A 23,583-nucleotide genomic window follows, 5' to 3' on the forward strand; every position below is an offset into this window, starting at 1 on the left:
AAGTCCCAACATATAACTATGAAATTTTTAGTTCTACATCCTTGGTGATTACTTTAAACCATAAAGGGACTTTTTCAGCCTGCATATTAGCTCTTTTTTTTCCTTTCACAATAAATCCTTCTCATCGATTCATGCATATTTCTTCTTCTAGATCTCCATGTAGGAATGCTCTCTTCACATCCACACGTTCTACTTCAAAAACAAAATAAATTTCAATAGGTAAAAAACTCTAATAGAATTTAACTTGGGAATAAGAGAGAAAATATCACCAAAGTCAATTCCCTCTACCTAGGAATAACCTTTTGCTACTAATCAATCTTTGCACTTTTTCCACTTTTCCTTCTAGATTCAGTTTCTTAAACACCCAATTTCTACCAATGGGATTTAATATAGCCAACAACTCCACTAGATCCCAAGCCCCATTCTTGTTCAGGGTTGCCATTTCTTCAACCATGGCCTTTTCCCAAAGTTTTCTATCCACTGAATCCATTTCCTCCCTAATGTTAGAAATACTAAGGGGGTGAATCAATATTTATTTAAGAATCAACTTTTACACTAGTTTCTACTCTACTTTACAAACCATTAACTCTACCAATGATTAATCAATAGAATACATAGATCATGATCCTCTATATAAGAGAAACCATCAATACATGAACAATCCTGAGCCATGAGTAGAAACACAACAAGTAAACATCAAAAAACGCATGAGAACATCTTCAAGCACACATAGACACCAAATATTAGGTGGAAAACACAACAGGGAAAAACTGTTTTTGCTGTTGTCTTTGTATTCTTCTTATGAATATTAAAAATCTTCTTTTACATCATACACTGGTTACTACGGTGTGCAAGCTCCTACCTGCTGGAGGCCATCGCCTCTAATTATTTCTCCAAATGCCATTGGAAGGAATCCACCACTCCCTGATCAAGCTCTCTGGCCACCATCGAAAGGAAGCTACTACTCCCTGTCCAATTTCTTTAGCCACCACCGGAAGGAAGCTACCACTCCCTGAGCAATTTCTCTGGCCACCAACAGAAGGAAGCTACTACTCCCTGACCAAGTTCTCTAACAACCACTTGGAGGAAGCCACCACTCCCTGTCCAGGTACTCTAGCCACCACCAGAAGGAAGCTAATACTCCCTGAGCAAGTTCTCTAAAAACAACTTGAAGGAAGCTACCACTCCCTATCCAAGTTCTCCATCCACCACCAGAGGGAACCTACTACTCCCTATTCAAATTATATGGCCACCATTGGAAGGAAGCTACCACTACCTTACTCTTGTGGACCTTGTTTTAAAATATTTTACACTGAATCCACCTATAAAAAAGTCAACTTTTGTAGGTTGTGTTTCATCCAATTTTCAAATTAGACCCACTGGATACTTTTTTGCTCAATCACAATACATCAACTGAATACCAATCAACACATAATATTCTTCTCGCTAATACTTCACTACATACAAACCTTCTGACAAATCTGTTCATATCATGTTCATAAATATAAATACAAACACCACTAATAAAATCTCTCTCGTTAATACAAAATCAGGCTCTAACAATCAATATACTCATGAAAACATCACTTAAGAAGCAACAACAAAATAACTCTTAATAATACAAAACCCTCTCACTAATTATCAAACTTAGTCATATACATTTTCCTCATCACCAACAACAACAATATGATGACTCTCATAGAAATAAATCAACATAAAAAATCTACCCCCATACTCAGTCATATACATCTTAGACCAACATCAACTATTAAATTATTACTCATCAAAACATTAAACTCTCCTCCTAACAACTAGTAACAAGAAATAAAAAAAAAATAATGGCATATATATACAAGACATTAATGCCATACCCATATGAAAACTATGCAACAAAGAAAACATACAAAAACTATAACAAAATCCATGCAATATAAAACATTAGACAATGATCCTCTAATCTCAGCATTTGCCATATCTAGCCCCTACAAAAACAATAATATCAGCTCACAAATCCTTATCAATATCCTTTATTATCCCATTGATTGACAACTCCTCATGCGCTCTATCACTACTCATATTTCTAATTGTCTAACCTCTGTCATGTACACAGATGTTCCCTTTTGCTCAGATTGATCTTTGTCCTCAAAAAGTTCGCACAACATCTTTAACTCTAATTTATTTCTCTGAAGTATTTTTCACATTAAATCAAGTATACATTGAAACAAAGGATATCCACATTGTCTCTTGCACACAATAGATTGCTCCTCACTCTACCAACGATCTTCTCACAATATTACCTTGATGTTCCTATTTTCATTCTATAAGGGTACTCACCATCGATATTCTCCCCAGCTAAACTTGAAATCTATCCACACACTGACATTTTATCATAATGTGTATCACTTCAAAATGGTGGATCTAATCAGTATTTGCGTAATCATTCATTTTTCCTTCACCTTGGAAACCAACCATTCTTTGCATATGCACACAAGTCTCTAGAAATTTGCATATTGTCTAACTTCACTCTATCTAATTCATGTCATATATAGAAGTCATTCCCTTAATAATCCATATTGTATCATCTCAACGTTGGACACCAAGATTGCACTTGGACCAGATCCAAAAGGCATTAAATATGACTCTTGACTCTTTCAAGATAATAAAGTGATCCATGACCAAATATTAATCCTTGACCACATCTATGCATATTAAGCCCGTTCCTTCATCCCCTTGACCAAATCAACCATACCTCCATGCAATGAGTCGATAAACTCTTCCAATGATTAACGCAATCATACATGGAGACAAAATGATATTTCCTTTACACTTTTAAAACCATATGATTGATACTTTATGGACCAAATCGAACCCTTACAACAACCACGTGATTATTAGTGTGTTCAACAACTTGTAGACCAGATTAATGTTGTCGCTTTTGTTAGTGTTAGTATATGCATACTTCCATCAGGGATCAAATCTGCTCTTTGCATTTTCATTTTAGGTGTCTCATACTGAAATTTTGGATCATTCCATTAGGTCATGTCAAAATGGTCCACTGATGGTTGTCTTCTTCTCTGAAAATCAAATCTTCCCTCATGAGGTACATTTGTTGACCCATCTCCATGTTGTATTCAGTTGAGGTTTCAAATATGTTATTTTAGGTGTCAAGGCAGTTGTCTTTCCATTAGGTTTTAGGGTTCATTTCCAAGGTCTTTCCATTAGGTCTGTCTTAGGGTTCATTTCCAAGGTCAAAAGCATGGTTTCAAGTGTAAATAAAGGGCAACAAAAGTATGAGGATGACCAATAAACAAAGAGTGATTGCCAGTAAGTCATGGTGATTGTACTAAGATCTTCTGTCACTAATGTAATTTTCATCTCAAAAACATGTTTTTGAGATGAAAACAAAGTATTTTAGTTGATTTATATTCTTTTGATGTAATTCAATCCATTTTATGTAATAAGTGTTCCCAGTTGCCCCAAACATTTCTATTTTCTGCAAGAAAATGAAACCATTAAAGAAATCAATTCAATCAAAGCATCATCCACTTGAAAAGAGACAAAGAGAGAAAGGTATTAAATAGAGATTTGGAGGAAAGAAGAAAAAGTTCAAAAACATTAGAAAGTGGGTTTTTCTAATGAAAAATCAAAATCAACCTCTATATAAGAGGCCAAATTCCCTTTTCAAATTCATCACTTTCATTTGATAAAGAGAAAGAAGAGCATTGAAGGAGAGAAGGGAATTGAGGCCAATTGGTGGCTAAGCAAAGTAGAGGCACTGCGCACAGGAGATAGGGCGCTGCGCATAGGAGACTAAGCACTGTGCACAGAGGCTAGAGCGTTGTGCATAGGAGTAGAGCTCTATGCATAGAGAAGTTTTGCTAGTGCAATTTGGCACGGCGTTGCGCATAGAGCAGGAGCGCTGTGCACCTGTAGAGGGCGCTGCACATAGGACCAACAGGTGACAAAACACTCTATCAGCCACACAAAACATGTTTTTTTCCTTCTATATCTTATAAACAAGTAAGTGTAATCTCTGAGCTATCCTCTCGGCATTCAATTTATCATTTTGAAGTTGGTTTGCTATTTCAAAATTCAAACCGTAGATTGGCTACACATCCCTCCACCTATTCCTTAGACCCTAATTCCCTCAAACCCATCCTTCCACCTATTCCTTAAACCCTAATTCCCTCAAACACATCCTTCCACCTATTCCTTAAACCCTAATTCCCTCAAACACATCCCTCCACCTATTCCTTAAATCCTAATTCCCTCAAACACAATCCTAAAACCCCATTTACTAAACAGTCCCTATCAAAGAAAATACCCTCCTTCTCATTATCATATCATATATACTCCATTCTACACCGCATAAGCTCATCTCCCCTCCCTTATCTCTGTTCACCATAACTCATTCCTTGATTACATTCTCTAGGGATACAAAGCTTCAAAATTCGGCAAACATGGACAAAGAGGATAGAGATTATGAGGAAGAGGAAAATAATGGCAGAGAAAGCATGGGAGATGAACCTCAGTATCAAGGAAAACCACATAAGGGAGACATAATTATTAGAGAGGAACCATCAAACATCAGAGAGTTACACGCTTCTCATATGACTGTCACTTATTTCAGACATCTAGGGTGTTATGAGTTTTGTGAGCTGGTGGAAAGAGTTCAACATTATCTCGAGCTGACCAGGATTTTTGTAGCCAATCTCCGTGATAAAAAAGTAACTCTTGCTGGGGTGACATTTACAGTTCATCTTCTATCATTGCTGATGCCACAAGGATTCCAAATGTCGGGGAAAAATGGTATAAGGCACAAGATTTGGATGAGCACTAATATGAGCCATACATCAAATCCAGGTACAGAAATGAAAAGAAGAGGAACTTTCCTTTCAAGTTCCTTGAAGACAAGTATGCCCCTATGATGAGGATCATTATGAGGTATTTTACATGTGAGGGTAGATTTTCTAGGTTGTACACCTATCACATTAGGCTTCTTATGCATTTCATAAGAGTGAAAATGTTGAACATCCCATATTTCTTATTCAGGAACATTAAGAAGATGACCTACATTGTACAGAAAAAGCCATACCCCTAACAGTTGAGTAATATCTATCGCTATTCCTTGATTAAGATGATTTTGCTAGATCATCCCAACCTCCTTAAAATCTCTTGGGATACATTCATTTCCAATGACATCTTCAATGGTCCTCAGATTCCTCCACCGGTCCCCCAAGAAGTAGAAAGGCCTTCCAGCAGTGCCAAAGTAAAGAAAGATGAGAAGGTTAAAGAGATTAAAGCTGTTGAGGAGCCATAAGCCTACAAGGCATATCAGAGAGGGGCTAGAAAGTTGTTTGCAGTCGATAGGCAAGTGTTTACTCCACTTGATGTGGAAGGGGCCTTGCCTTCTTCATCAGCTTATAAGCAAATGCTTGCTTCACAAAATGTGGAAGGGGCTTTGCCTTCTTCATCAACACAACATGTACAATAGGTGCAACAACTGCATAAAGGGAAGGAAAAGATGGTGGAGGGAGGCCTTGATGATGAGGAGGAAAGGGAATTTGATTTTATGGAAGATGATGAAACAAAATAGTCACACATCCATCATCGCATTGAGATAGTTGACTTGGAGGTCCAAGATGAAGCAATAAATGAAAGCATAACCATAAGGGAAAAAGATGCACAGATCCAAGCACTAATGGACAACTTGGTGAGAGCTAAGTATGTCATTTCATACCTTGAGAAAGAGAACAAGCAACTAAGTGATAAACAAGTCGTCATGGAGCTGGAACTTCTCAAAGCAAAGAGGCAAAGTGACAAGGACAAGTTAGTGATGCAAGAGGAAGAAACACTGGCTACCTTGACTACAAAACAAAGAATTGAGAAGGAAATTGAGGAGGATAGAGAAACTTGGCTTGATAGAGTCAAATTTCATTTGGAGAAGCTGCTACAAAAGGCCAATAGGGACAATCGAATCATTAGGCATTTAGCTTGCCATTACAGGACCCGGAATAAGATTTGCAACATAAGGGTCAAGCAAATGAAAACAAGGCTAAAACAAGCACTCAAAGGCAAAAAGGAGGGTGATAGGCTTAGGTTTCTTGCTGAAGCTTCCTTGGCTAACCAAGACACTTGATGGTGGTGTTCTCCACAAATTTTGAGCAAGTTTTGAAGAATTTTTTCCTTTTGAAGAATTTGGCAATTTTTGACACATAAATTTTGGCCCTATGGGCAGCGCCACTGGCGCTCTACTTTTCCTAGGGGCATCTAATGAGGGAATGGTCAAAATTTTTGGATTCATAATGATGAGTACATGCACCCTGAGAATTTTCTAAGCTTTTAGAGTAGAACTGGTCAACCAAAAGGTCAAAAAACACCCAAAAAATGACCTTTCTGCCCTTTTTTGGACACACAGAAGAAGTCTTGGGAGAATCCGTTTTTGAGGGGTCAAATGAGCTTCAAATGAAAAAATTCAAGATGTTATGGAAAGAATACTTGAATATATTTCCAATGAGCTATCATGAGCTCAATTTGGACACCGGGAAGGCCTCCAAAATGGCCCTGCAAAAAGCATTGCGCATAGAGCTTGGGCGCTGCACATAGGACAAAAATTGTGCTGGGTTTCCATTTCACTGTGCCTTGACTGTAATTTTGGGTTTCCTCTCATGGATGGTATTTTACTGATGTAAATGGTGACTAGGCATGTAAATATGATGGATAATAAGTACTAGAAGGTAGATTCATTAGATTAAAAGTTATCTTGAGGACAAATGAATCAGTTTCCTCACTTTTAGAGGCAAGTTGTTAGGTTGCCTAGATTCCAGTTTCTTGTTCAGTTTTTGTTGGATTAGTTCCTCATATTAGGGATTCGACCCCTGAGGATGGGAGGAGGTTGAATCAATGTCTATATATTCTTATTCTTTCTCATTGTAAAGGGTTGGACTCATCTGGATGCTTATGCTTTGAGTATACATCATTTTGTATCAGTTTTAGTAGGAGATTAATGAAAAGTTGTAGCTATTTCTTTGGGATCCATGTGGTATGATGTTCAATTTAGTTTTCTCTATTGTGATCATGTGTTAAAATATTTTTTGTACTTCATCAATCATTTCATTTCTTTTAAGTGAATGTTTTCAAGTTGATAAGTAGAACCCATAGTATTTATGCTTTGTTTAGGGAAAATATTCACCAGTCTATGTTTTCTTTAGTTTAGGAAGAATCCATGTTGCTTACATGCTCTTTCTAGCTCCTCACCTATCTTGAATCACCTCACCCATAAAACCCTAGAATGTTGAGCCTTGTGCCTGCCTTTCCCCATCGAAACCCTGCAATTTTGACCTAATTTACTTGCTCTAACTGTCTGGCTCGTCCTGATCCAACAAAACCCTTCAAAATCAAATCCAACCTTGTGCTACTATACCTAGTCTAATATCATTTTCTTGATCCAGTCAATCTTGGCTGAGATCCTTATGGAGAGAGCCCTCTCTTAGCCTAGTAGGGCTAGCTACTTGGCTAAGCGTGGTTTGTGGTTACCCTGGCATTGCCTTCCTTCAGCCTGAGGTTCAATCCAGGTGATAACAGCTTGATCAATCAAACTTTTGATTTTGCCTTAATGCTTTGCATATGATAGCAATTGGTGATACATTATTCATAAAATGGTGTCTTTGATTGATCACACTCATCTGAAACAATGCAAAGCCTTAGACGATGCATGATTTTGTTAGCTCATCATTCTTATGTCTCCTATGCTAGAACATAACAAACATTGATCTAAAAAAATGAGCACATATGCCAAAACATAACCTAAATAAAATACAAAGATATAGAATTGATGTGTTTATGCCAGAGTGAACTTTTTTACATTACTCAGATGCACACATGATCGTATCTCTCTCCAAATTGCTCCTCACCAAGATCTCTTGATGGATAATTTCTAGGCCTTGTTGCTAGATTTGCCATGGGATTTTACCATGGATAGTTTCATTGATGGAATCAAGTTGATTGGTTCTTTGCACTATATCGATCCATAAAATAATATCTAACTAGGATGCCTAGACCATAATTAATTGTTGATGATGAAAATACTCCTTTTTCCATTTGATCCATGTGCAAAATGCTCCAAGTCACACTCTTCAATTTGGAGACTTGAGCAATGACTTCAATAACCAAACCAATGTCGTTAATGAATTCCATTATCTAACATGTATTCATATTAATGTAGCGAGCCAATCAACCTTTACTAACAAATATTTTGGGAAAATCATTGGTCAAAACTAGTATAGTTTATTTTTTGCAACTACAAAAGAAAATGTTGGTTTGCTGCCATTAATCTGGGCTATGGATGTGGAATTGCAATTGAAATTTTTGGCTGCAAAAGTTGCAGACGTAGGTTTTCCTCCTTTAATCGATGTCCCCAACTCTTTTTGGGGAAAAACATAAAATATCTTCCCAAATCTGAACATGTTGCCTCAAGTATTTTTCACCCATCTTACCAAGAACTTTTAAATCTCCAACATCTTTAACAATCAATAGATCACCATCACAAGCTCATTAAGCCTGTTGACATCAATGGCAACATGAATAGCTCTAGGGTTGACATCAATGCCAACACCATGCTTCCAACATTCTCATAATTTGGCATTGATTTCGACCTACAACCACACACCAATATGATCTTCACCCATTGAAAGTTGGATGGTATTAAATCTCGCTCAAGTGGTTTCCTTATTGATAAGTAAACTATTGTAGATATTCCAATAGACAGTTCGTCACAACAAATCAAACAAAATTATATTTAAAATTTGAAATTCTACACTTTTAGAGCTTTTTATATTTATGGGTATGTAGATTTAATATTAATATTTCATGCATGAAAATTTAAAATTATGCAAAAAATAGAGAACAACGAAATAAAATATCACACACACATTTGACACACGATATGACCTGGGAAACTATTTAAGGAAAAACCCAACTGGAAGGTGAGGCCACTCTACTCTCTTTCTCTGAATGGAAATATGGCTGCGAGTACAAATAAGTATGGTCTGTGGCCCGTGGGCTGCTATAGTGCACAAACCCTCTCTGTGTGCTCTATCTCCTATCCCTCTTGACTATTTTTTCTCAATTATGGAATAAATTCTCTCAAAAGAATGGAACTCCTTTTCCTCCTTGTGGCCTCGTTATAACATAACCCGATAGCCTACTAGTGGTTAGGTTTGAGTCCTCAAGCCTTAACCAAAGTTACAATATAGACTCTTCTAGAGTATTTTATATCATAATCACATGGCTTGCCCATTTTTCATGAGTAATGGGAACTGACGTGGCATCCTCTCGAATTATGGTGGTGAAAAGAGGAAGGTCAATTTTTGAGTGGCATAATTTTCGTATACAAACTTTGATGGATGTGATTCTTGTGACGTTGGAATGGTATTTGTGTGTAGAATCAAAAAAAATTGCCAACAATAAAGAAAGAAAGTTTTATCCCCAAAAGGAATCATTTGATGCTGTCAGGCTAGGAGGTAACTCCTTAAATGAGATTTTGTTTATTCATTTGGGCTATTCATAGTTATATACATGAGGGAGTGACTGCTAAGTTTCATCTCCTGATGACTCTTCATTTTCTCTTATTAATTATTTACATTATTTATAATTTGTTCACCCAATCCATATGATTAGGTGTCAACATTCCCCCCCTTAATCTGAAGGGATGTTGGTGAGTCCAAGAATCATTCTGAATCTTTCAAGCTTTTCTCTTCCAAGTGCTTTGGTGAAGATGTCTACAATCTTCTCATTAGTGGAAAACTGACGAAGATGGATTGTTTTGGCCTCAACATGATGTCGAATCAGATGATATTTTGTATTGATGTGCTTCGTTTGATCATGGAACTTTGGGTTCTTGGCCAACTTTATTACAGATGTATTGTCAATCATGATTGGAGTCGAATGTGCTTGTTTTACCCACAAATCTTCCAGAATTTTCCTAAGCCACACAATTTCTTTTGTTGCCTCAGCTGCTGCCACATATTCTTCCTCTATTGTGGAATCTGCTAGAACTAATTGTTTGCGTGATCTCCAGGAGACAACTCCTGATCCAAGACTCATAGCATAACCAGAAGTAGATACCCTAGTTTCTTTGTCTCCATCAAAGTATGAATCAGAGTATCCAATCAAGTTGAAGTCGTCCACCTGTGTATACTTGAGTCCAACGTTTTGAGTTTCCTTCAAGTACTTTAGAACTATTTTTGCAGCAGACCAATGTTCCTCACAAGGGTTTTTCATAAACCTGGAGAGGATTCCAACAACAAACGAAATGTCTGGTTTGGTAGTAGTCAAGTAGTTGAGACTTCCTACAAGATGTCTATACTTTTTTGCATCCTAAAATTCTTTTCCTTCAATGGATGTGAGCTTTAAGTTTTGTTCCATTGGAGTAGTTAGAGGATTGCATTCAACCATGCCAAACCTGTTCATCAGATCTCCAATGTACTTCTTTTGAGAAAGGAATATGCACTTTGGATGTTGAGTTACTTCAATACCAAGATAGTAATGAACATAGCTCAAATTAGTCATTTCAAAACCTTTCCTCAATTCCTTCTTTATGGATGAAATGTAGCTCTCATTGTTCCCTGTCATCAAAATATCACATACATATACCACAAGATATAAAACTGTTTTTCCAAATTTCTTGACAAACAAAGTTGCATCATTAAGATCATAATGTTTGAAATTGAGTTTCAGAAGATGCTCAATTAGTTTCTCATACCAGGCTCGTGATGCTTATTTGAGGCCATACAATGATTTCACAAGTTTGCATAATTTATGTTCATGTCCTTTCATAGCAAATCCTTCAGGCTGGGAGATAAAAACATTCTCTTTTAGATCTCCATTCAAGAAAGCAGTTTTTACATCCATTTGATGGACTTTCCAACCGTTCTGAGCTTCTAGGGCAAAGAGTGTCTGGATGGTAGCCCATTTTGCTTTGGGGGAAAAGGTCTCCTCATAATTGACCCCTTCCTTCTGTGCAAAACCTTTTGCCACAAGCCTTGATTTGTGCTTGTCAAGTGAGCCATCAACTTTATACTTGTTCTTGTAGACCTACTTGCAGCCAATTGGTTTGGTTCCCGATGGAGGATCAACGAGCTTCCAAGTGCCATTCTTTATCAAGGCATCATACTCCTTTTGCATTGCTTCTTTCCATTCATCATGAGAAGCGACTTCTTTGAAGGAATTTGGTTCAAAATCTGTAGAAAAATTCAATTCACAATCATAAGAAACATCCATATCAACAGGTGAATCAGAGTCATCTACATCACCTCCATTTTGCTGGTTGAATTTCTAGTTCCCATCTTTCCAACCTTATTAGGATGAAGACTTTCAAGTGTCTTTGTTAGCCACTTTGGGGGACCTTTTTGAGATGGTCTAGGCTACTCCATTGTTTGAGTTGGGACTGAATCAAGATTGAGTCTCCCAATTCTGTTAATCATATCACTCAAAGTATCATCAGTGGTTGGAGTTTCATGTGGGGGAGAGAGTGCTTCAGAAGAATATTCCACGTGTTGACCCAGTATTGGAACCCCTTCAAGATGTGGAATCTGATTATCAAATTCTTGAAATGATTTTGCATTTGTGAATCTATCAAAGCGATCAAGTTGCCGCTCAACAACATTGTTAGCTTTGGATGATTCAAGAAAGATTACATCTCTAGATACAAAAAACTTTTGATTGACTTCGTCATAGAGACGGTATGCTTTGGAGGTGTTTGAATACCTGAGGAAGATACACTTACGACTCCTTGAACCAAGTTTGTTTCTATGTACCTTTGGTATCAAGGCATAACATGTGGAACCAAAGACCCTGAGATGCTTTACCAAAGGAATGTGCCCATACCACATTTCATAAGGAGTCTTGTTTCTAATAACATTAGATGGACATCTATTCTTTACATATACAACACATAGAACTGCATCAGCCCAAAACATCAATTTTACATTCTTGAAAAACATAATGGAGCGCACCATATTTAAGATCGTCCTATTCATTCTTTCAGCTACTCCGTTCTCTTGGGGATTATAAGGCACAATTGTTTGATGTTTGATCCCATGTTGGCGAAGATAGTTTTCAAATTCATTTGAAGTGTATTATTTTCCATTATCAGTGCAAATAGAGCCAATATGATATTGTGCATCATTTTCAATCCATGTATGAAAGTTCTTGAATGTTTGAAAAGCATCAGATTTGTTCTTCAATAAATAAACCCAACACAGTCTGGTGTCGTCATCAATAAATGTCATCATATATTTATTTCCATTTGCAGAAGGAATAGGCATTGGACCACATAAATATGAATGAATGAGTTCAAGTTTTCTATGTGCTCTGGAATGTGAATCATGAAAAGACTGTTTTCTATTCTTTCCTAGAATGCAAGAATCACATTGCTTAAGTTTCCTAGGAATTGTAGGCAAACCAGTAACACCATTTTTCTTCAACAAGTGGAGGTTCTCATAATTCAAGTGTCCAAATCTAGCATGCCATAATAAACTTGATGGAAATGTACCTTCTTCATAATGAGAATTGTATGAGAAATTTTGTGCATGAGCAGAGGTACCTTGTAGCTTGAGAAGCCTTTCTTCTTCTATAGCCGTCATGACAAGTGAGTGATCTGATGATTTTCTCACCTCAACCTTGCCATCAAACATATGAATGGAGTTTCCTTGCTGGTGGATGTCGACCAAGGACAAGAAGTTTCTCCTCAGCTGTGGGAGATATAAGACATGATGCAGAAGAAAGTCTGGAAGACCAGGCAATTTAAGCCTGATTGTGCCAAGCCTTGATGGCTTGAGTTTTGATTTGTCTGCAAAGTATACTGCTCCATCAACATTGTTAGTAAATTCTTCAAAAACATCTCTTCTAAAGGTCATGTGGCAAGTTTCTCCTGAATCAAGAAACCAGTCATTTTTCCAAGAAGCAAGTGAAGCATTAAATAAGTCTTCATTTACTCCAATATTACAATGTGCCACAACATAGTGAGTGGATTTAGGTGCTTTACCTTTCTCTTTTTCATTAGTTTTACCTTTGGGTTGGTTTCTTTCCTGCTCAATTCTGTCCCAAGGAAACTTTCATGTGGATGCATCATGTGATCCATCTCTTTTGCAATGTATGCAATGCAAATCTGACTTTTCTCCTTTAGAGTGTTTGCCCCCCATGCCTCTAAAATTTCTTGTTCCTCTTCCTCTAGAAGAATCTTGAGAAAGATTCTTCTCTCTATGTGAAAGACACAAAGTCTTTTCAAAAGACTGAGGAGATGTCTTCTTCTCAAAAGCTTTCTCTCTTTCAACAATTTTTTTCACAAGGGAGTCAAAGGTAATTTCTTTGAGGTTTCCATTTGCTTGCAATGACTCAAGATAATTTGAGTAAGTGGGATAAATTGCCTTGACAAAAGCTATCAGAGGAATGCCTAGTTCGACATTAGTGACTTTGATATCATGTATAATAGATTTCACTTCTAATGCAAGAGCATGAGGATCGTCATTTTGTAATTCAAGGCTGAACAATTTAATCATGAGTTGAACAACTTCAAGTGCAGAGTGTGAGTCATAGAGTTCCTTCAGTTTTTGTAAGGCTTCGAAAGCATTTGAAAATGGTGAAATATGGCGACTCACCTCTTCATTTACTGATGCTGCAATCAAGGCATAAGCCTTTCTGTCCTTATTTTTCCAAATGGTGAATTCCTTGTCTGAGGTAGGCTGTTTTGATTCTTTGTCTCCATCTCCAACACACACTCCTTTCCACAACTCATTAAAAATGAGAGTTTGTTTGATTTTCTATGACCATTCTGGATAGTTCTCCTTACCAGTGAGAACCACTCCCACAATAGATATCAAAGAATGCATTTTAAAAATATGTGTACTGTAAAAAATTATACTTCTGCTGGAAAAAAATGCAGTTCTCGTGAAAAAAATTTGCAATTTAATATTTATAGAAGAGGTATATTTATTGTAGAGGTATATTCCATGGTTTGGATACCCATATTATTCAACATCACAACACAATAAAGTATTAACAACACAATGTATTGATACCCGCATTATTCAACTACACCACAATGTAAAGTATTAACAACTGTTGGATTTGGGGAGGAAGGGCCAAGAGGGGCAGTATTGATAGGCCAATGTTTTGGACCAGAGGCGATATACGTAGGGGAGAGGGCAATATACCAAGATTGCGTAGTGGAGAACCAACGCTGTGAGCAGAGGCGAGAGCTGTTGGCTGTGTATTAGAGTAGAGAAGTAGTGTATATTGGGAGGAGCAACGCAACGTGGGAGGGAAGAAAGAGGAAAATGGTGGTCTATGTATTGGAGTGGAGGATGGGCAGCGTAGTAGAGGGGAGAGTGTACTGGAGGCTCAAAAATTGGTGGTCTGCATATTGGAGCGGAGGATGGGCAACATACTAGAGGGAGCAACGTACTAGAGGTTGGAAAATTTGTGGTTTGCATAATGGAGCAGAGGATGGGCAGCGTACATGGAGAAGCTGCAACGTGGAATGAGCAACCTGAGAGATCTATGTATTGGATCGGCTTGGAGGTATGAGAAATACAATGTTAGGAGCAATACACCAACAACCAAGAAGGCTGTCAATGTTGATACCCTGTCAATGCCGCCCGTCGAACTAGAGGCCCCATTGAAACTATCAAGAAATTTAATGCAGGATCAAACAAAGCAGCCTCGAGCAGCACCACCTTGAACACCAAGAAGCTTAATGATGAGATAGAAGTTCTCGCTCATGAAAGAGTTTTGGCTTTTATGCAACATTAAGAAATTAGGAATGGAGATGCTGACTAGGAGCAGGTCGCAAGCTGAGGATGAGTTTTGGGACCTATGTAGGTATGAGCATTACACTAGATTATCATGAAGAGGGTAGAGAGCATAGGAATGAAGAATATGGCAGATTGCAGGACAAATTTCTAAAAAATGGTAGAAGGGAGTTACAATGGCAGATTGCAATGCCAAAAATGGAGCTGGCTTTGATACCATGTTAGGCCAGGAGGTAACTCCTCAGATGAGATTCTATTTATTCATTTGGGATGTTCATAGTTATATACATGAGAGAGTGACTGTTGAGTTTCATCTCCCGATGAATGTTCATTTTATCTTATTAATTATTTACATTATTTACAATTTGTTCACCCAATCCCTATGATTAGGTGTCAACAGATGCCTCAAAATGCTCCTTGGAAGGTCTCAGACCCCAATTTTCCAAACTGGGTCTCATTGATAAAAATGGTCTTGAGGGTTGATTCCTCCACTTTTTCCACTCTCAAATCATCAATATGGATGACAAAAAATATAATGATCCAATCTATATCACATATTATCCCCCTTTGACATCAATGAAAAGGGTAGTCCAACCTCAACTGAAAAACACCATTATGAATACACAATGTTGAGGCTAATGAAATTGGATAAGATACCAACATTTGCAAGATAGTCATGAGGGACCAAAGGAATTGTTTTCACATGCCAACTAATATGCCTCCATGGAAACACTATGCTTCCTCTCATTGAACATGTCCCCCTGCACATGCAATGGGGACTACAAAACTCTTTTTTGTGTTGTTGTACACACACTTATTTTTATTTGCAATAAGCCTCCTTGCCACTTGCAAGAGACTACATACCATGAACCAAGGGATCACAACCAATCATGGCCATATATACAATGAGTACAGGGCTTCATAAGCATGATACATGGTTACATTAATGAAATACAATGATACAAATGATGTTCTACATCCCATATGTGGCTGCAATAGTAGTCGAGACTCTCTCTTCTTTGGATGCCCAACACTAAGACCATTGCACCATTAGCTAAATGATAAAAGAAACAAAAATATAGAGTTGAAACTTATGATGATCCAATATAATACATGATAAAAAATTACTCTATTCAATGTATGCATAGACCAAGTGACTCGCATTCATCGTTCAACCAAGGACTTTTCAAAAACCATGTTAATGATATAAAAGTATATATATGGTTTACACCAGTGACTTTGAAATTCTCATACATGGTTGTAACAGACTCAAACCTCTCTCAAATGCATGACTAAGACACTTTCGTCTATGCAATACTATCATAATAACCACTCAATAGTTATGGAAATGATATATTGGTGGACATGGGGCTTATACAAATGACTCTAAGAGCCCATGGATGCTTGACATGATGACTCTTCCTTGTATGCATGGCTAAACAAAAGACCCAAGATACAGTAATGATACAAGGCTTCTCAAATTCACACAAGAGTGCTTTACAAGGTTGACGATTATGCATGCCAAGCACCATGCCTCTCTCTTTCTCTCCTATGCATACAAAAACACATGATACATAATTGATGCATGCTCTTCCACTTATAGATATAATATGGATATACTATCAAAACAAATTAGTGAAGGAAAGATAAAAATGATAAAAATCCTTGAAACCCTAATTACCGTCCATATCTCCCTTTGAGAACATTATACCTCCAATAAGTTGGTTGATCCCATGGACTTGAAAGTGTATGTAGTCTCTTGATCAAAATGTTGTTTCCACTACTCATCAAATCATCAAGTTTCTATACTATTTCCATTAGCTCCCCATGAGATTGTACCAATTTTATTCTATAGTGCTCCTTGTGAATATGTGAGGTAGTAATGGACTATAACTAGGCCTTTAATCCTTTATTAAGAATTTGAAAAATACATTGTTTTTAGTCTCTTATTTCTTATGGGACTTTTCTCCAGTACACATAACTTATTTGTAGTTTTGGTTCCTTTTGTTGTTATCTTTCCAGTGTATTCTTCTATAGTTTTGCATCCTCTTGAAGTAAATATGCCTACATGTCCTTTATTAGTCATTTGACCCACACTCAATATGTTGTGATCTAACCCTTCAACTAGTAAGACATCAAGAACTTTTGCATTTTTTACATCAAGGTTGGATCTACCTTTTCCTATCACCTTCATTGGTGCATTGTTTCCAAGAATAATGTCACCACCCTTGGTTTTCTTTAAATCAATAAATCTGCCCTTGTCTCTAGACATGTGATGAGAACTTCCACTAATTGTGTACCAATGATCATATTCTTCAAATGCACACAGTAGAAGACCACACTTTACTTGTTGCTCTTCCTTTTTCTTCCATATTTTGGTATGATGATTGTTGATGAAGGCATCTTCTTTAGACCTTTCGATAATTGAATTCTTTTTCATTTTCTTGTCTTGGATAGATTCTACCTATTTTCTAAAACGTATAAAAGAGTTCATGGACTTGTTCCTACATTCTTTTTCCATGTGTCTAAATATTTTTTGCATGTATAGAACCTTATGTGACTAGAGAAGGGGGAAAAAGAATCATAATACTTCTACCTCATATTCCTTTTATTTCCATATGATCTCCAATTTGTAGCCTTGTGACCAAATAAATTGCATGTAAAACAATAGCCTTGAAATAAACTTGAATACTTGGGAACTAATGATCTTCTTCTAGATAGGTTGTTTGCTTGAGGCCTGAATAATCTAATTCTACAATCGATTGTAATGTGTCCAAAGTTGTGATAGATAAAACACTCAATATCATTAATCAAGGGAGAAAATGAATTGTTGTTCCTTCTTTGGATTTATGCATTTCTACCATACTCATTGTTGGGAGAAAACAATTTTCTTTGAAAAGTCACCTTTCCTTGGTTATTGGTTTTGTTGTTTACTTGATTCTTTACCATGGTTTTCAAAATTTTCTTTATTGTCTCTGATACTTCCCGCAAATGCCTATGAGTTAGATTCTCCCTTAGCTCTTTCAAGAAAACCAAGACCTAATTTACGGAGGGAGACCTTTGATCGTTGAGAAGATTTTGCAACATCTTGGTACTATCTAGAAACCTCAACCCTTTGACCTTTTATTCTAGATCATTTCTTAATGAGACTACCTCTAATTCTAATTTCTCACAGTCACTCTCTTTTTCCTTTAGTTGATTTCTTATGTGACTTCTTCAACTCTTCTTGCCTCTTCTAGTTGAGTTCTCAACTTGATAATTTCCTCTTTAAACCCATTTTCTTGTTCTTCAAATATATGAAGTAGCTTCTTATTCTATTCATTTGATATTTCTAGACTAGTCTTCAGAGAAATGATCTCAGCATCAAGTCATTCACAAAGTACTTTCCTTTCATTAAGCTTTTTAGTCACTGCTTCATTGGTTATTTTAACCTTTAGCTGTGCTTGTAGAACTATTGCACTCTTATTTGATTCATCATGATCCCTGTTTTCATATACCTATAAATTTTCTTTGAGACTTTCAATCCTTTTCAAAGAATAAACAAGTTTCCTTCTAAGATTAAATTCATTATTTAACCTTTCTTCTTCTGAATCTGTAACTCCATCAAAGATGAAAGAAACTAATTCATGATTACACTCATCTTCAGATGAATTGCTATTTCCTTCTTCAAATATGCTAAATGTTTCATCATTCTTGTGCACTTGATCCTTAGAACAGAAAGAAGCAAGATTACATGTTAGCTTACATGGTAAATGAACTCCTTCCTTAGTTATATATCCTTCATGCATGGATTAAAGGTTATTCCATACATCATTTGTAGATTCACAATGCATAACTTTCTTAAGTTCTAAGTCAGGTATGCTACAATAATATATTTCCTGATCATTCTTTTGCACTTCTTGACTTTATGGGGGATTTTTGGTATAACCATTACATACTAAATGCCAAAATCATATCCGAGAGATATCTATCTAGAACTCATCATTTCATTCCATACATGATAATTTCATCATTAAGCAAAAACAGACCTTGATTATCCATAGTTTCTGACATGACTTGTTCTACCACTAATTGTCCTTGATCAACAATTACCAATACTACCACTACATTTGATACATCACTAGGATATTCACAATTCTCTTGAATTGACTTCTTCTTTTGAGTTGTCTTCTTATTGTACTTCCTTTCCATAATCCCTTAAATGTCCTTCCAATTGTTAAATTGATTCCTAAAGGACTTAGTCTGATACAAATTGTTAGAAATATAGGGGGGTGAATCAATATGTCTTGAAGAATCAACTTTTACAACACTTTTTTCTCTACTTTACAAACCATTAACTGTACCAATGATTAATCAACAAAATACAAAGATGATGATCCTTTATATAATAGCAACAGTCAATGCATAAACAATAATGAGCCATGAACAACAACAAAATAAGTAAACATATATAGATGCATGAGGGATATTCGTGGAAAGCCCAAATCGGAAAAACCACCATTGTTGTTGTATTTGTATTCTTATTATTAATAGTAAAAATCTTCTTTTACATCGTACATTGGCTACTACTAGTGTGCACACCTCTACCTGCTAGAGGCCACCACCTCCAATTGTTTCTCCAACTACCACTGGAAGGAAACCACCATTCCCTAATCAAGTTCTCTGAACACCACCAAAACAAAGCTACCACTCCCTACCTAATTTTTCTAGATACCATCAGAAGGAAGCTACCACTCCCTCATCAAGTTCTTCGACCACCAATGGAAGGAATCTATTACTACCTAATCAAGTTCTCTACCAACCACTAGAAGGAAGCTACCACTGCTTGTCCAAGTTCTCCAACCACCACAGGAAGGAAGCTACTGTCGGTAATTAAATTGTGAGCTAACTTTCTTAGCATTAAAATGTCAATCTAGGTTCATATTCTTGTGAACCATACTTGCACTATATATGCTAGACAATTAACCTTCAATTAAAAAGAAAACTATGATATAGAAATGATTGGAAGAAAAAAATGAAGCCTATATAATGAGAACACACATGTTCTTTCTCAAAGGCTATATCTAATAAAGCATCAAATTCAAAACTTGAAAAGTAAAGTAATTCAGAACAAGACTATTCTAATTCTATACTATGAAAGATTTGAAATTCTATTCTATTGAACATGAAAGTAAAGCCTATTCTTCTATTGGACTTAAAATTAAATCTATTCTATCGAGCATTGGAAAACCAATTTGATCTATTGAACTTGGAAACAATTCTAATCTATTGGACTTGAAAACAAATTTAATACATGAATCTCAAAAGCAGATCTAATCTATTAGAATTTTGAAAGTAAATCTATTCTATAAGAAATCCAATTAATCTAGAACGAAATAACTAGAAAAGTAGTGAAACTATACTCTAAAGTGAGAAGCAAACTAAAATTGAAGTGTATAAATCTTATTGAGAGTATTGATGTGTGCATATTAAATAAGAACCTATCATAACTATTAACTATCTATAAATATGAGACTAAAAAAACTGAGAAATAACTTCAAATATTTTTGGTTATTTTCAAGTTTATTGAAGTGATTGACCTGAGTAAATGAAAAAAATAAAATGAATGAGTCAAACTATACTAAGGCTATGAAAACTGTAATGTGAAATAGAGTATGAAGGTTGTGAATAAACAAAGTCTAAAACTATAAGCAAAACAAAGCATGCGAATACAAAAAAACTCTGAATGAGAGCTAAGTTAATCTAACTCGTACTATCATAGGGGGCCCTCCTATTGATGTGTGAGTACTTTAAACTTAATATCATGAGCTTCAACCAACCATCGAAAAATTATAAAGGAATTATAATAGAATTTGTATTACTAGTGTAGAAACAAGTTCAATACAATAGCTTGCAGTGATAAATCAAACTTCAAAGAACTATTTATTTGCTTTCAAGTGAAGCATTTTATATAGGTCGCATTGTAACTACATTGAAATCCTTATGGCTAAGAATAAGAACTAATATGACACCTTATTTCCACAAATCTCCCAAGACATAGCTCGTTCTTGCCTCTTTGTTGATAGTGATTTTGAACGCCACATCAACAAATCGTTTTTCCATGCAATATACAAAAAAAGGGTCAAACGAACTTGGAAAATATCCCAAAATGTAATGAATTTGAGGAGACCACCCTACTAAAGCCTAACCGGGCTTGATCTGAAGAAAACCCATGTTTTTTTTTTTTTTTCAAATTTGTTTTCATTTTCTCAGAAAATGCATCTGAAGTTGACTAGTCAAAACTACTGCGTATTTTCTTTGATCTCTTGCTAGAGGTTCACACGTGTGAGTTGGGTGAACTTTGACCAACATAAATCCATGTTGGAGGTTTTAAAAAAAAAAATCTCATGTGCCCAATTTCCTTCTAGAATGGTGCTACTACCTCAATCACGAAGATAGTTATGGAAGCTTGAACTAAGCTACAAAAATTGATCTAGAAAACTATGATTAGTAAAACCAAACAAAATTATTCTTAATTCATTAAAAATAAAGGAAATAATAATAATAATAGACTATGTAAACATGTATGAGGGAGTTTTTGTGTATTTATGGAGGAAAATTGTAAAAATGGTACTAATGGGTAAGTGGTATGGTGTGAAAATGAATGGTAAGATCTAAACAATTTGGAGGCCCAACATCTCCCCCACACCTATGTTTTTGCATGTCCTCATGCAAATAAATCTTTACAAAGTTTCATATTCCAATTGGTTACTAGTATTCCTTTATTCTCACATTTCAACTGAATCCTTGACCAAAGCTCCAAGATATTAGTGTTGACCATCTATCTCAGTAAGATGCACTTTACTCTATTTGTTTCTCAAAATTACACATCTAATAGCACAACCATTTGTTTCCACACTTTCTTTTTGCATCATATACAAATTGATAGTTGTAAAATGAGAAAGAAGAGTTATCCATCGTATTGTTGAAATTCATGCCATACTTTGCTACTCATGAATGATATGATTCCTGTTGATTTTTTTCTCTAATAAAACAAAAATCCCTACATTACTTATCTTCCCCCTGCACATTATCATATACAACTTGTGTGAAAGGAAAGGGTTCTCACAGAGTAGCACATCCAAGCACTTGTCATTGTTGTCAAAGCCTTTTCAAATTCATGCTTTATAAAATATAGATTTTTCAATAACTTGGAAACAAATAATGAGGTTCTTGTCACTACTTAATTATGCACAATTTGTTCAATCCTTGGAACAATACCATATTGTGAAGAACACATTAAGAATTTACTACATCCATGGAATGTGCTTTCCATCCTTGTGAAATGCATCCCATTAGCATGGATGGAAATGATCATAAATTTCAATCCATAATACTTGTCTTCTTAGCATTCATGCATAAAGAACCATGTAAAAAGATATTCCACAACATCCAAACTTGCTTCAATATTGTTTTCACATAGTTTCTTTGAGAACTCACCAAAGAATGAATGGTATTCATGTGCAACACGCTTGTTGTATATTAAATGCAAGTAGACCGCCCATTGATAAGATGAATTGTGCACAACAGAAAATAAAATTTTGTAGGTGAGGGTTGTACACAGTTTACCAAAGAGAACAAATACTCTTCCAAGTAATTCCAAGAATGAGTGAACAAGGACTTGTTGCATCATTTTTTTCCTATGGCCCTGTACCCATGCTTCCATGAATTATTTGAAGATGAACAATTATTCATGAGAAAAACATCAGGCATTGCCTTGATCATGTGCTACAAACATGTACCATGAAGTCAAGTTGTAATTATGTGTAAAATATTTGTTTTCTCAAGAACATCATGTTGATGAACCATTAAGCAAAGAACCCTCCTATTGTAGCTATTGCAACAACCCCTCCAAAAATACGGGAACCCTAAAATTTTCAGAGCCCCTATATCGAGCGGAGTCGCTGGCATTGCTAGGATTTGTTCGAGGAGTTCAGCAATCTCAAAAAACCAAAGGAAAGTCTAAGTTTTATGCTAAGTAAAGCTAAGTCTCTAGTTCCTACCTAAGTCGTTTGGTCACTGTGTCAGAATGCGACTAAATCTAAACCTTGTGACCATCGCAACTTATGCAATTGTTGCGACTCACAGGTTGTACAGGTTGTAGGGTCGCATCTTCCTTCTTGTACCTCCTTGCAACCCTTGCGACCTTGCAACCATCTGAGTCATAGAAGTCGCAAGGTCACACCGTCCTCATGCAAACATGGATGCAACTATGCGACCCTTTTGACTTTGCGACCCACAAGGTCGTAAGGTTGCACAGGTTGCAAGGCCACACCTTTGCCTCTCATACATGGGTGCGACTATGCGACGCTTGTGATTTTGCGACTTATCGGGTTGAAAGGTTGCATAGGTCTCAAAGTCATATGCAAAACCCATGCGACCTTACACATGCGACCATAACTATATAAGGAAGGTCACCCCTACCTCATTTGTAACTTCTCCTTTGGTCACACGGAGAGCTAGGAAAGTCTGCGAGTGCTTGCATGTCTTTCTCCGGGTAAGTAACAGTTCACCTTCCCAGTAATCATGAATTTCTTCTAGGTCTATATTTGCATCCTCCGACCTCTGGTATCCCCTCTCCCTTAGGTTTTAGCTCATTTTACTTAGTTTTTCCTCATCATTTTCCTAAAACGGTTGCCCTAGCTACTTTCTCCCTTTTTGGACCTAGACGTCGGCCTTTCCTCAACTTAGACCATCCTATTCTCATAGTAAGCCTGAATTTACTTATCTGGGT

The sequence above is a fragment of the Pinus tabuliformis genome, chromosome 4_1 (genome assembly GCF_031772625.1).
Source record: "Pinus tabuliformis cultivar Carrire ecotype Pingquan chromosome 4_1, CPIR1, whole genome shotgun sequence".
Lineage (NCBI taxonomy): Eukaryota > Viridiplantae > Streptophyta > Pinopsida > Pinales > Pinaceae > Pinus > Pinus tabuliformis.